Below are 14,568 nucleotides of genomic sequence, written 5' to 3'. Positions count from 1 at the left end.
CTCCCCCGGTGACGTCCCTCTCATTCTCCATGTATTTTTTTCCTAATTTTTTTTTCCTTGTTCCTGTTGAGTGTGCAGGCATTAGAGAAACAATGCATGCATGTATGCAAATTTGTTTCATTGGATAAAAAATTTCCTACATGTACAATATGATCCAGATATACAACATCTCCAATCCAATTACCTGCTTCTGTCACTACAAGAATTATTTTGCTTGGACTGCTCAGCCGGCGAGCAGGCGCACGTCCACCCCACTTAAATCCGTAGGGAAACGCACGGGAGCACCATCTGGGCTAGCATGGGCATCGGCGCCGCGGCCAGAACAGGATCGACGGCAATGGACAGGAGAGCGGATGGGAAAGAGAGAAGGAGAGGTGAGGCGACCACTCAAATCGTTCGGTAGTGAGGATTCTAAGCACGGCTTTGACCAGCTGCTGAACGAAGCCCAATTTACACACGCTGTGAAATTCATCGTGGGCCAGATACGAAATTGCTACATCCACCCAGGCCATAACGAAGCCCACCAGGAAACATAAGAAAAGAAGCAAATAAATTCCAACACATCACCGGAAGTGTACACGAAAATTCACTGCAGGATTGAACCAGAAATTAGCATACGTGTCATCATGCCATTAATCTCAAAAGAAATCCAAAACTGTAAGAAAAAAGAAGTTGGTTACCGGTTAGTATAGTACATATTTTGGTGGCTTTCATAATCAGGTACTGTATTGCCTCTAAGAATCCCATTTGCTATTGAAGTCGTTGCCAAAGTAGTTTAGATGTGTTTACAATAATACTTCCATTGTATGAGGCTACATGTAATCCTGCACTGTAGGTCACTTTCCTAAATGTACCAAGAAACTCTCCACGTGTTCGCAATTTTTTCTTACTAGTGGTTGGGGCGCCCCATGGGGCGCCTCCTCACTGATCAGGTGCAATCCAATCATATGACTTGGGACGCCTCCCCGCGAGTATTGGCCGATCAAATCCCGACACTCAACAAAGCAAGCATAAGGCAAGCTAGACTATATATTAACCATAGAGATAGAGGCATATACGATAACCTTAAGATTTAAGCGAATGAAACCCATTTCGATCTCCTTTAGGTTCACTGATTTATGGTGCCATGTCCATCCAAAACAGTTCTGGAAGGGTCATAGACAAATGATCCTTCAAAAAGACCTTACACGTGGAGTGATCATCGCAAAATTCACATCAAGCAACTAAGTAGAGACATGGCGAAGATAAAAACAAAACTGGTACAATGTCAGTGAGTTCCAACACTACATGAGATCAAGAATTACCAAACAATCCGCAAATGACACAAAAAGACATATTTTCACAAAATCATAAAAGAAATAGTAATGCCAGACAATATTTTGCCGCCTTCGATCTGGGATCTAAGACGTTGTAATAGGGGTAATCTTAGAGAGTGTCTTGCCCAAGAGTATTAAAAAGTAGGTTCCCTTCTTTTGATTGCCCATCAAATCCTCAAAAGAGGATGTGCCTGCCATTCTTCCGTTTCTCAGGAGAACAAGATTTCCAATCCTTGCCAGCAACATCCAAGAATGAAGGCACCACAAAGCCGATTGCAAAAGTATTGAGTATTTACTTCCAAGGCTGAAATCAACTCATTTGGCCCAACATTATACAATGTATAGTTACCACAATTAAATGAGTTAAACATCTAGATCATTGCCATAATACATTGAAGGACTATTAATCAGGTTAAGTAGACAGAAAGATAGACTGGAATATAATACTTTGTTTTCATACACATATACTTTGGCAAATATTAAAATATCCTTATCAAGCCTGAGTAATAGTCCTTCAATGTATAGTCCTGAGTAATACTTCCCATGATAGCCCCAATTCTAACAACTGTCATATGAAATGGCACTTCCATATTTTTCCCATACACTAACTGATTAAATGTTTTTTCAAGGTGGCTGATTAAATGCTTAAAGATGAATTACCTGCAATTATTTTGTATTTAGCAACTTAACAATACATTTTCTGTGTGGACTTTGTAAAATTTTCTCATGATCTCCATTTCGAGTCCGTGCTACTCTAGGGATATAAGGGAACTTAGAGGCAGCTATAAGAATTCATGATTTCAAAGGTATTAAATAGACAGTGCCTACTAATGCATTCTTAGAGAAAACCAGAACTGATCTTCTATGGCTGCTAAATGACAAAAGTAAGCTATGGCACTTGTTCTGTACCTAGTCAAATAGCCAATGCAGCAGCTTCTCCGAAATATTCAATATCATCTGCTTTATTTTGTAGCTTGCAAAGGATGACAAAATTATCACAGAACCTTCAGATATTTCTACTAAAGCTAGCTGCATATAAAAATACATCATTACTATTTAGTTATACCAACTATTTAGAGGCACGGCCTTGAAAGAGATATAACCAATTGATCAAGTTATCACTTAATTACCTGACAGTGTGAACATGAGGTGAAGTTGTTCTCCGTTCCAGCACTCTTTTGTTTCAGCTGCAGCGGAAATTTAATGTAAATGTTGGCACTACATCATTGATCAAAGTTTGCTCGAAGCATGATTTCAGTTCTTCTTGCATCTTGTAGTTCTTAAACTGGAGGCAGCTGACGTGTATCATGTTGAGTATATTTCAAGCTCAGCAACAAAGAGCGGATGATAGATGAGCACGATCAGCCCGATGAACCCGAAGTGACACTGATCCATCTATAAAAACATGAATTTTTCAGTAAGAAAATACAATGCATAAGGACTGTACCTCTATCAGAAATACCGATGAAATCTAGCAGAAACAAATTATAGATAGCATTTAGGTCTAGCAAAAAAATCTATATTTGGGACAATCCAGATGACACCGAGTACGCAAAGAAGAGGGGCTTCATGCATCATAGCAAGTATTACTCTTTAGTCTCGGCAAGTGTTCCAACATCACAATACCCTAATTTACCAATGGACATGAGCCACCAATGAAGCAACATCAATATTTACAATGCAGTCATAGATTGCTTCTACTCGCACTCTCACAATAGTAGATGAAACCTTAATTGGAGAAAGGTCATAAAAGAAAAAGAAAAAAAGGAAGTGCTTCTACCTCACACCCACGCTAATTCTGAAATATTCTGTAACGGAAAAATACACCAAGGAATAAGAATATCTTCGCTACAACAAGGAATAAGAGTATCTTCAGAAATGATTAAAAACCATCTACATGAATGTCAATCATGTGCAGTGAGATAGCTGTGCACACAAGATTGAATGCCATAAATTACCTGATTGGAAAGAAGAATCTACTCGTTTATGTGAGAGCTCACAGTTGGAACGGACTGAAAGATTAAGAGGAAAACAGATCATCATCCTATTATCGGGTGAGCAGTCTTTAATCAAGGTGTAATCATCAAGAGTAAGGAGGTAACAACAGCGGGAGTAGCTGAAAAAATGAAATTAGAAAGATAAGCCAGATTTTCATAACGGATCGACTGTTAGTCATAGCAAATCCTCGCTACAGCTACAAGAAAATGAAGTGCCATGGGGTAAATGAGCAGTACCTCTAGTCTAATCTCAGTTCCTCTTCAAGAAGAGAAGAGAGGCTGCAGCGGCTCCGCCCGTGATGGTCGGCCGCCACGCTCTGCGGCGCACGCATACAGGCACATCCCCTCCCCTCATCCACTGCCATTGCGTCGTCCTCCCCGTCTACATCAAACCTCTGCCCCGTCCCCCGTCGATGGCTTCTTCTGATCCTTTTCTTCTTGCCCCTTCCTACTCCTGTGGCGAATTCCGTCGAGCAGCTCGCAAACCCGCGTGATTTGATCAAGCACTGAAGGAGGGGCTCGACGAGATGACAAGCACGACGCTAACGAACCTTCTCGTCCCCTTCCCCCTCTTAATTTGAGCAGAAGGGAGGGAAGAGGCCGTTGCGCTGGAAGAGGCTACCGCGGCGTTCGTCGTCTGCTCCTCGCCAATGGACGGCGCAGTCCTTCCTTTGCTGACGAATCCTAGGTGTGAGAGTGAGACAAAGGCGACGTTGGATCTGCGATGACGAAAACGGGAGAGAGAGATTAGCGACGCGCGGATCTGCGATGACGAAAACGGGAGAGAGATTAGCAACGCGCCAACGCTGCACGACAACACTGGTTACCTCTGCTCCTAGGTGGTCACTTCCCGTCGCCGGCTAAGTCCTGTTCGATCAAACTACAGCTCACCCACGTTTGCAAGGTCCAACTCCTTCTTGACCACCGCGTCCTCATAATCTCAGGTATGCGCGTCATCTCCAATCCACGAACACGCACTTGTGGAGCAAATCGTCGCCGGCGAGCTGAGCGACGCAGTCACCAACGAAAGTAGGCTAGAAAGAAACGAGGAACGAGAAGAGGAGGTGTGTGTGGCAAGGAAAATGGGACGGGCGTGGGGCTCTATGCATCTGCTACTGCGAGGACGGTCAGTCTGTATGCTGCAGCCTGCTCCACCCACCTCTCTGCCACAAAATGCACAATGTACAAAAAATCGCGACACGCCTAGACAATGACAGGGCGGTCCACAAGAAGCTATGGTCCATTGACAGTGCAAAGAGGGTGAAGGACTTGCGGTGTTGCTTACTTAGTTCAAGCAAATCAGCGTGCGCCGGACGAATCAAGCAACGAGGCAAAACTTTAGCGAACCAAAATGAGGAATGCGGCTATCGTGGAGTGCTGTGAGATAGGGCAAAGGTATACGCATTTGCTTGTTCTTAATTGCTTGTTCTTAATTACCCAGAATATTTATTTTTTATAATCTCCACCTGTTAGTGTAATTTTGGGTAAAGGGTACATTGAACTCATATATAGACGTTTTGGAGGCTATTTGTCTTGCCCATCCTCACTGCTCATTTATGTTGGATGCAAATGAAGGCTCCATACAAAATCAAGCAATCAAAGTTCTTGACTAACTAAATGGTTTGTACATGTGCAAATTTGATACTGCTATAAAAACTCGATAGTTTAAATCTTTCTCCAGTATGTTCAGTTTTTCCATTAATATATCTAGGTCATTGGGAGGTTATCTGATTCTTCTAATAATTGTCATTTGTTTCAGAAATGGAGTGACTCATGTACTCTTTGAGCAACCAGTTCATAGAGATGATTGAGGACGTCTCCATGATGTTACATTGCTGCTATGGACAAATACAGAATTGTTGCTGATGAAAGCTGTCAGAGTTTGCTTGATGCTCAGAATACATGGAAATCTTGCTCATGTTATTAATATTAAATAGGAGAAGTTAGGGTTCTTAGAGGCCTCAAAGTAATTATTGTTGCAAGAATAGCCGGTATTGCACTTATGACTAGGACTTCCATGGACTGGGCTGATCATCTAGCTGTTGGGCTTTGGTTTTTTTAGATTGATTAAGTGTGAAGATTTCTCTGCAAAAAGAAGTTACATGTTAAAAATATGAAGTATCATGTTTTTTTGCAACTAGAGGCAATGCCACTAGGAAGTTCAAACCGGAAATGATGGTACAATGTTTTAGGCCTATTATGATAATAAGGTGCTAAAATGAATCATCCACTGTTGCCGTAGTAATTTTATTGACTTGGACACACCTCTTGTCTTGTCTAAAGATCTATCTTCCGGTGACTATGAAGGTATTCTTCAACAAAATCTTGTAAAGCTACAATTTCCTTCAGAGATACAGTTCTGTTTCCAGTGTTATTGTTATTAAATATAACACATGTTTGTGTCCAAGATTGTGTTGTTATTCTTTGATATTAAGAATTATACGGTTGCCATTCTGATGATTATGGTCTATTGAATTATGATACTCCAAAATTCCTATTTTTTATTTACAAGCAATTGTTCTCTTCTTTCCAAGTTGTCGATCTTCAAAATAAAAAATATTAGGTGTTGTTTTGCTGGAACAGTCGTGGAGGAACAGGAAAAGGCACTTCTGGACCATGTCATGGTTTCAAAATACATGCTAAACCGTGTGCATTACAATTATTATGTTACTCACTTGCTGTGGGGAGGTCTTCCTCTGCACTCAGGCAGCTGCATGTGACATGTTGTTTAGAAGTGTCCCATAGGGGCAGAAAATTGACCCTGAATAATCATAGAAGGAAAAGCAGAGGCTGGAAAGTAGGTGTTGTTTAGAAGTGTCCCATAGGGGCAGAAAATTGACCCTGAATAATCATAGAAGGAAAAGCAGAGGCTGGAAAGTAGGCCGTGATCTAATAGCTATTATGTATAAGCTGCATATAGGTAGATATTACAACTAAACATGGAATTGCTCCTCTCCCATGCGGCGGCGCCTCCTCCCCAAACCTCCTCTTGTCGGGGGGCGCAAAACAAGAGGCAACATGTAGAGGGAGGAGGGACAACAATAGATCAATTTAACTTGCTAAGAGATAATATTCTGCATGTTAAAACCAGAATTATGCTTATGGGACCAATATAAAGCAAGAAGTTCATGTGAAGGTCTACACTCCGAATAAGTACTTTTATAAATACAACCTTGCCTATAGTTGATATCAAGCCCTTAAAATCATATCTTTTTGGTACCAAGAACTGCGCATAATTCCATTGGTGAGGACTTACTATTAGTTTAGTTAGGAATGTATGAACAAGGCCGCGGTGAGGTGTGAGTTTGCACTAATATTTGGGCATCATTTTAACATGTGGATGAGGATGAGGTTGTAATTTCAGATGATTTAGCAAAGTATCTATAAGATACACTACTTTGGAATCTAGATGACATAGGAGAATGCATAAGAAAAAAATTAGTGCGCTTGGTATTGAAAGTCATCAGCCACTGGACCAATCATATTGTGTGATTTAGTATGGACATCTGGACATTAGCTCTAATACTACTTATTGATCTCATAATCTCTTTTAACACTAGAAAATAATCGATGCTCTTCTACATAAAATTTCCTTGATTCCCTCTTCTACATAAAATTTCCTTGATTCGAAATCTGGTTTGTAGTTAGAAAACTGTGCAATATCCATCAACACTTGTAATTTCGGTACGTATGTATATGTTAGATCCATAGACACTTAGTTAGAAAATAAGGGATACAAGAAAAGCAAAAGAGTAACCAGTAAAAGAATATGACGAACAACAAAAAAAGTAGCAATCAAAATTATAAAAAAACTAAGAAAAGAAAACAAGAGAATAAGAAGAAAATATTGGAATCTACAGAAACAAAAAAATAACTTCTTTTTAACATTGCTCGTTCTTTATTTTTTTACCCTAGCCGTTATTGAAGATTTGCTAAGCCCATTTTGTATGTTACACAGAAGGTTGCGATCTAGGGTTGTTTCCAAATATTTATGAATGTCAAAGTGTTTTTTGAACTAATCAGAAAAGAAGTATTTTTTCAGTTATATCCATATTTTTTACGAGACAATAATATATCCAAAAGGAGAGGTTGTTGAGTTGACTGTTATGACAATCCAGAACACAGGTATGAGACTTACTGAAGAGTAACAAGAACACCTAGAACGTGGAACCACGCAGATGAACAACAATAGTACATTATGATATTTTTGATTTATTTTAAATTTTTATAGTAGTTTGTGAATTATATATGTGCACTGAGAAATGAAATTTGAAAACCCGTGGCAACGCACGGGCATTTGTACTAGTTAATCATTAAGTAGTGTATGGACACTCCCTTGTCTTACACGTTGCTTCATCCCGATTTGGCATGTCCGGGGTTGGGCTTTGTAAAACTGGATATCACAGACGTCCGGCCGGATGACCTTGTATATGTAAATCTGTGTTTTTGTTAATCAATTTTATACAAACAAACACGTAGAGTAATAGATGTATCCATACATAGGGAACCAAGAGTATATGATCTATATATTTCAATCCATTGTTAAGCAAGAAAGGATAAAACTACTTAGTAAGAAAAATGATAGAACCTTACACCTAAAAGTGCATGCTAAAAGGATCATTGGTGCCCAAGCAAAGTTGCTAAATTTCTTTAAACTTATCTATATATTATATACTACTAATACTAGATTTACTAACTCCTCGACGCCGCCCCACTGCCTCTCCCGCCTCTGAATTCCATGCCCCCGCCGCCCGCAGGGAAATCCTCCTTCAGAATGCATTCGCCATGGACGACCTCTTCAACCGGTTGCTGCCACGTGTGGGAACCCACTAGACGAGCTTCTCGGGTGCTGCAGTAGACTCTATGGTATTGTAAGGGGCTTCTCCGAGCTACGCCGGCGAATTCAAGAGGCGATCTAGATGTCTTGCCTCTATTGCCTCCGTTCCTTCTCTGGTATGCTGCTTCACCGAGATGTCACGGAGGACAGTTAAGAAGTGTGACTCTGTTCTCTGGTCATGCCATTCAGATAATGTTCTACTATTGTTTTTTTTTTATCTTCGCTGCTGTAAACATGTACGTGTAGGTCTATTCAGCATGTATCCTTGGTGGGGCTTTTCTGTGTTCAGTATGTACATTGCTTGTTGATTCCTAATAATTCCTTTTATTCTCTTACATGTATATCTTTTTTTCTCACTCTTCATCCATGTTCTGAAGACAGGTGTGGTGTTAGAAATATTAATCTTGTCCCTAATCAGGTTTGGTGATTAGCAAGTGTACTAGGTATGTAGTACTAGTTCTTGTCCTAATCACTACGTGTTGGTATCAGAGCGAGGTTCAAGATTTGAAGACACGCTTGCCCCGGGGAGGCGACCCTACTAGCGCCTCGGGGCAGGTGACCATTGCTCGGCGAAGCGGCCGGGTGGAGCAGGCGTCGCGCTGTTGTTAGCGAGGCGGCGGGCGATCGTTGCTCGGTGGAGCAACACGGAAGGGTTGACAGTGTGTTGTCGTTGGCGAGGCGAGGTGGTGGATGATCGTTGGGAGAGGTGGTGCCGAGGTGTGGTACCGGGAGTCTCGTCAAGAACATCGTCCGCGGGTTTTCGTCAAAGTCGTCTTCGGAGGAATCCGTGAGTCAAAGAGTCAAGTGTGTGCACGTCTACACGTGCGGTCGTCGTCATCGTCTATGTGAGTCGTCGTTGTGTCCAAGTGCTTATCTCCATGAGGATGCATTGCAGTTGAAGTGTGTGGAGGTTGAGGGACTGTCCAGAGGTGAGGTGCATCACCATGGACGAAGACGCAAAAACAGGATAGCGGGTAGCTGTCAGCGTGCCTCAACCAAGTCGTCTACGTGTCTCGACGAGAGGATCAAGATCAAGTATGAATGGGGCGGTAAACCAGTGAAGGGGAGTCTCTTTAATGAGGACCTGTCTCTACATGAGGCTGAAGTGGATGGTGTAGTCCACGAGGTAGTCGGCATGTATTGCGCTAGGGTGGACGGTGTGTTCCACGGTTGCTAGCGTGGCTGGGTAGTCCGGATCATGCTTGAGTTGTTCCGTAAATTCGCCAAGTCAAAATTGGGGAGAGCCAATTAAACTTGTCGTGGAGCGAGACCTAGACAAGACGCGGATATGCAAGAAATCAAGATCGGAGAAGCACGGAAGACCAAGAGTCAAGATTAGGTAGAGATTGTTAGAAATATTAATCTTGTCCCTAATCAGGTTTGGTGATTAGCAAGTGTACTAGGTATGTAGTACTAGTTCTTGTTCTAATCACTACGTGTTCTAGTACTAGTGTAATTAGAAGTTGCGTTGTTAGGCGTGTCCGGCATGAGTTTGATTAGTCCTAGCTAGGTTTGAGTTCTAGTTAGGGTCGTGTCCTGTAGGATGATCGGTAGTCCATGTCGGTTTAGTCTAGTCCAGGAATTAGAGTACCAGTGGTTAACAGGATCTGGTCTGCTCGTGTATATATACACGAGGTTGGCAGCCCTTTGTAATCGAGTTTTGTACCGTGAGATCGAGGAATAAAACAGAAAAAGGAGGGCACGATATGTGCCCCTGGTCACGAGTTTTTTTGTGTGTGTGTGTTCGTCTAGTTTTATGTGATTGATCTGTGGGCGAATTCCAACATGTGGTATTGTGGACTTCAGAGATTCTTGTATATTTCCGGACTTCAAGTTCCATTAGTTTGTACAGAAATTGGACTTCATGAGGTCTAGATAATTCCATTTAGTTTATTTATTTCTAGTTGTGATGCATTTTTCATTGGTCTTCCATTGCTTACAAATATCCAATTGGCTTGAATCCACTAGCTGGGAACTCGTGTCCAAATTTGCTGCCTCTCCGTGCTCGGCAACAGCACTAATCTCTCCATGCGGATGAGAACCTCGCGGATGTTGGAAAATAATCTAGCCGTTGGTTAGTTCTTAGCTAAAATTCAGTTTCGTCAGTTAGTTGCTAGTTTTCAGGGTTTATCTGTTTCACCGTAGATGGGCTGGCCTCGTGCATGTACGGGCTGATCCGATATCTTAGCAGAGCGTGGACTTGCTCCTGGACGTGGGATGGCACGTTCAAGTCGGTGGGCACGATCACCACGTCTCACTTTCGTTTGCAAATAAATAGCGAAGAGAAACAAGAAAAGTGGTCAGTTGATCACCGCACCAAAAAAACCTCTCTGTCTCTGAGTTTCTTTCATCGTCTTTGTTCTCTGTCTTAGATTCCACATCTGGTATCAGAGCTTGAGGCTGTGAGATCCTTGCCGTCCTGATGACGGGCAAGACGGAGAACACCGGCAAGAAGCAGGCCAATGCGAGCGCCTCCTCCGACGGTGGCGCGAAGTCGCCTCCGCCGGCATCACCTGCTCGGCTCACCGACGACGGGGACGCCGTGGCTGGTGGAGTCACACAGCAGCGCATGGTGCGCGGCGACGGAGGTAACTGGCCGCAGCTGACGTGTACGAATTACGCGGACTGGGCAGTGTTGATGCAGGTGATGCTCGAGGGCCGGTTCATGTGGGATGCGATCGAGAACGGCACCAACGTGCGTTCTGACGATCGGCTAGCCCTCGAAGCAATCCTCCGCGGGGTGCCGCCGGAGATGATGGCGACGCTCGCTGCAAAGGGCTCCGCCAAGGGCGCGTGGGACGCGCTCAAGACCATGCGCCTCGGCGTCACTCGCGTCCGCGACGCGAGGGCAGGCACGCTGGCCAAGCAGTACGCCGCGATCCAGTTCAAGGACGGCGAAACGGTGGACGACTTCGCCATCCGCATCAACGGCCTGGTGAGCCAGATGGCTCTCCTCGGGAGGGCCACCCCTGAAGGGGACACGGTGCGCAAGATACTGTCCGTCCTGCCTCGCCGCTATGGCCAGATCGCCTTGTCCATCGAGACATTGGTCGATCTGGACACCTTGTCGATCGAGGAGCTGGTGGGGCGCCTCAAGGCCGCGGAGGAACGGTACGTGCTCGACAACGACATCACCACCGGCATGGGAGAGCTGCTTCTCACTGAGGAGGAGTGGCGGGCTCGCTCCAAGACCCGTGGTGGTGGATCCTCAAGTGGAGGGTCCAGCGGCAGCGGCTCCAAGAACAGCGATCGGCTCCGTGACAAGGGCTGCGATCGCGGCAAGGACGCCGTGCACAAGGGCGGAGGTGCCGCCCGCGATGACGAATGCCGGTACTGCGGTAAGAAAGGCCACTGGGCCCGTGACTGCAGGAAGAAGAAGCGCGAGGAAGCGCACCTGGCCCGCGACGCTGGCGATGATGGCTAGGACGACGACCCCGCACTCCTGTTGGCGGTGGTGACCGCGGCGTCGCTCGAGCCAGAGCACGTGGGCGGCCAAGTCTTCCTCAACGAGACACGGGCAGAGGCGAACCTTGGCTCGGAGGAAGAGCCGTGTGATGGACGCTGGTACATGGACAGCGGGGCCTCCAACCACATGTCCGGTTATCGTGCGGCGTTCTCGGAGCTAGACGGTCGCATCACCGGCAGCGTCAAGTTTGGGGACGGCTCGACCGTGGCCATCTGCGGGCGCGGGACCGTGACGTTCACCGTCCGCTCCGGCCACCAGCGGGCGCTGACCGGAGTCTACTTCATCCCTCGACTGAGGACGAGCATCATCAGCCTCGGACAACTCGACGAAAACGGCTGCGACACCAACTTCCACGCCGGAGTCATGACGCTCACCGATAGCAACGGCATCGAGCTCGGAAAGGTACGCCGCAGTGCACGACGTCTCTATGTTGTCAAGCTAGAGATCTCTGCTCCTGTGTGCCTAGCAGCACAACACGGCGACAGCGCTTGGCGCTGGCACGCACGCCTCGGCCACCTGCACTTCGAGGCGATGCGGCGCATGGCTCGGAGGAACATGGTGCTTGGGCTCCCCTCCGTTGACCACACCGAGCAGCTCTGCGACGCCTGCCTCGCCGGCAAGCAGAGGAGGACGCCATTCCCACAGAAGGCCAAGTACCGCGCCGCGGAAAACCTCGAGCTGGTTCACGCCGATCTCTGCGGCCCCATCACGCCGGCAACACCGGGCGGCAAACGCTTCTTCATGCTCCTCGTCGATGACGCAAGCCGCTACATGTGGGCGGTGCTGCTGTCCGCAAAGGACGGCGCCGAGGAAGCGATCAAGAAGTTCAAGGCTGCCGCCGAGCTCGAATCTCGTCAACCACTCCGCACGTTCCTCACCGATCGAGGCGGAGAATTCACCTCCAACTCGCTCGGAGCCTTCTTCGCGGCGCACGGCGTGCAGCGCCACCTCACCGCCCCGTACTCACCTCAACAGAACGGGGTGGTCGAACGGCGGAACCAGACGGTGGTTGGCATGGCGCGGAGCATGCTGAAGGCGAGAGGCATGCCGAACAAGTTCTGGGAGAGGCTGTGATGACGTCCGTGTATGTGCTTGATAACCCACAAGTATAGGGGATCGCAGCAGTCTTCGTGGGTAGTAAAATCCAATTTATTGATTTGACACAAGGGGAGACAAAGAATACTTGAAAGCCTTAACAGCGGAGTTGTCAATTCAGCTGCACCTGGAAACAGACTTGCTCGCAAGAGTTTATCGATAGTAACGGTTTTATAGCGGTAGCGAGTAGTGAAATAACAGCAGCAGAGTAACGAGAGACAACGGTAGTGATTATAGTAAACAGCGAGGATTAAAATACGTAGGCACGGGGACGGATAACGGGCGTTGCATGGATGAGAGAAACTCATGTAACAATCAAGCGAGGGCATTTGCAGATGATAATAAAACGGTGTCTAAGTACAAAGCAATCAATAGGCATGTGTTCCAATTATAGTCGTACGTGCTCGCAATGAGAAACTTGCACAACATCTTTTGTCCTACCAGCCGGTGGCAGCCGGGCCTCAAGGGAATCTCATTGGATATTAAGGTACTCCTTTTAATAGAGTACCGGAGCAAAGCATTAACACTCCGTGAACACATGTGATCCTCACATCACTACCATCCCCTCCGGTTGTCCCGATTACTGTCACTTCGGGGCCATTGGTTCCGGACAGCGACATGTGTATACAACTTGCAGGTAAGACCATAAACAATGAATATCATGATGAAGTAATAACATGTTCAGATCTGAGATCATGGCACTCGGGCCCTAGTGACAAGTATTAAGCATAACAAGTTGCAACAATATCATCAAAGTACCAATTACGGACACTAGGCACTATGCCCTAACAATCTTATACTATTACATGACCAATCTCATCCAATCCCTACCATCCCCTTCAGCCTACAGCGGGGGAATTACTCACACATGGATGGGGGAAACTGATGGCGTGTATTTCACACGTTCGTTGGGGAACCCCAAGAGGAAGGTATGATGCGCATAGCAGCAAGTTTTCCCTCAGAAAGAAACCAAGGTTTATCGAACCAGGAGGAGCCAAGAAGCACGTTGAAGGTTGATGGCGGCGGGATGTAGTGCGGCGCAACACCAGAGATTCCGGCGCCAACGTGGAACCTCGCACAACACAACCAAAGTACTTTGCCCCAACGAAACAGTGAGGTTGTCAATCTCACCGGCTTGCTGTAACAAAGGATTAACCGTATTGTGTGGAAGATGATTGTTTGCGAGAGAAAACAAGTAAAACAAGTATTGCAGCAGATTTGTATTTCAAGTATTAAAGAATGGACCGGGGTCCACAGCTCACTAGAGGTGTCTCTCCCATAAGATAAAAGCATGTTGGGTGAACAAATTACAGTCGGGCAATTGACAAATAGAGAGGGCATAACAATGCACATACATGTCATGATAAGTATAGTGAGATTTAATTGGGCATTACGACAAAGTACATAGACCGCCATCCAACCGCATCTATGCCTAAAAAGTCCACCTTCGAGGTTATCATCCGAACCCCTTCCAGTATTAAGTTGCAAAGCAACGGACAATTGCATTAAGTATGGTGCGTAATGTAATCAACAACTACATCCTTAGACATAGCGCCAATGTTTTATCCCTAGTGGCAACAAGACAACACAACCTTAGAACTTTCATCGTCATCGTCCCGGTGTCAATGCGGGCATGAACCCACTATCGAGCATAAATACTCCCTCTTGGAGTTAAGAGCAAAAACTTGGCCGAGCCTCTACTAATAACGGAGAGCATGCAAGATCATAAACAAAACATATGTAATAACTTGATAATTAACATAACATGGTATTCTCTATCCATCGGATCCCGACAAACACAACATATAGAATTACGGATAGATGATCTTGATCATGTTAGGCAGCTCACAAGATCCA

At 45.4% G+C, this 14,568-nt stretch overlaps 1 long non-coding RNA gene across 4 annotated transcripts; it reads right to left on the bottom strand.

Moving 5' to 3' along the window:
- Nucleotides 1-1,247: 1,247 nt before the first annotated feature.
- LOC124666273 lies at nucleotides 1,248-4,413 on the bottom strand. 4 transcript variants are annotated; one of them, XR_006990843.1, is made up of 7 exons: nucleotides 4,141-4,413; nucleotides 3,551-4,032; nucleotides 3,275-3,432; nucleotides 3,097-3,164; nucleotides 2,447-2,711; nucleotides 2,226-2,345; nucleotides 1,248-1,620 (listed from the first exon to the last, which is right to left on the bottom strand). It is a non-coding gene; the product is annotated as an uncharacterized LOC124666273 (long non-coding RNA). The 4 variants fall into 4 exon arrangements; XR_006990845.1 differs by having other exon boundaries at nucleotides 3,097-3,159; XR_006990846.1 differs by having other exon boundaries at nucleotides 3,275-3,328.
- Nucleotides 4,414-14,568: the final 10,155 nt, after the last annotated feature.

This window comes from Lolium rigidum, chromosome 6, assembly GCF_022539505.1.
Source record: "Lolium rigidum isolate FL_2022 chromosome 6, APGP_CSIRO_Lrig_0.1, whole genome shotgun sequence".
In the NCBI taxonomy this organism is placed as follows: domain Eukaryota; kingdom Viridiplantae; phylum Streptophyta; class Magnoliopsida; order Poales; family Poaceae; genus Lolium; species Lolium rigidum.
The sequence above is the reverse complement of the archived record's forward strand: the minus strand, read 5'-3'. Positions and strand labels throughout refer to the sequence as shown.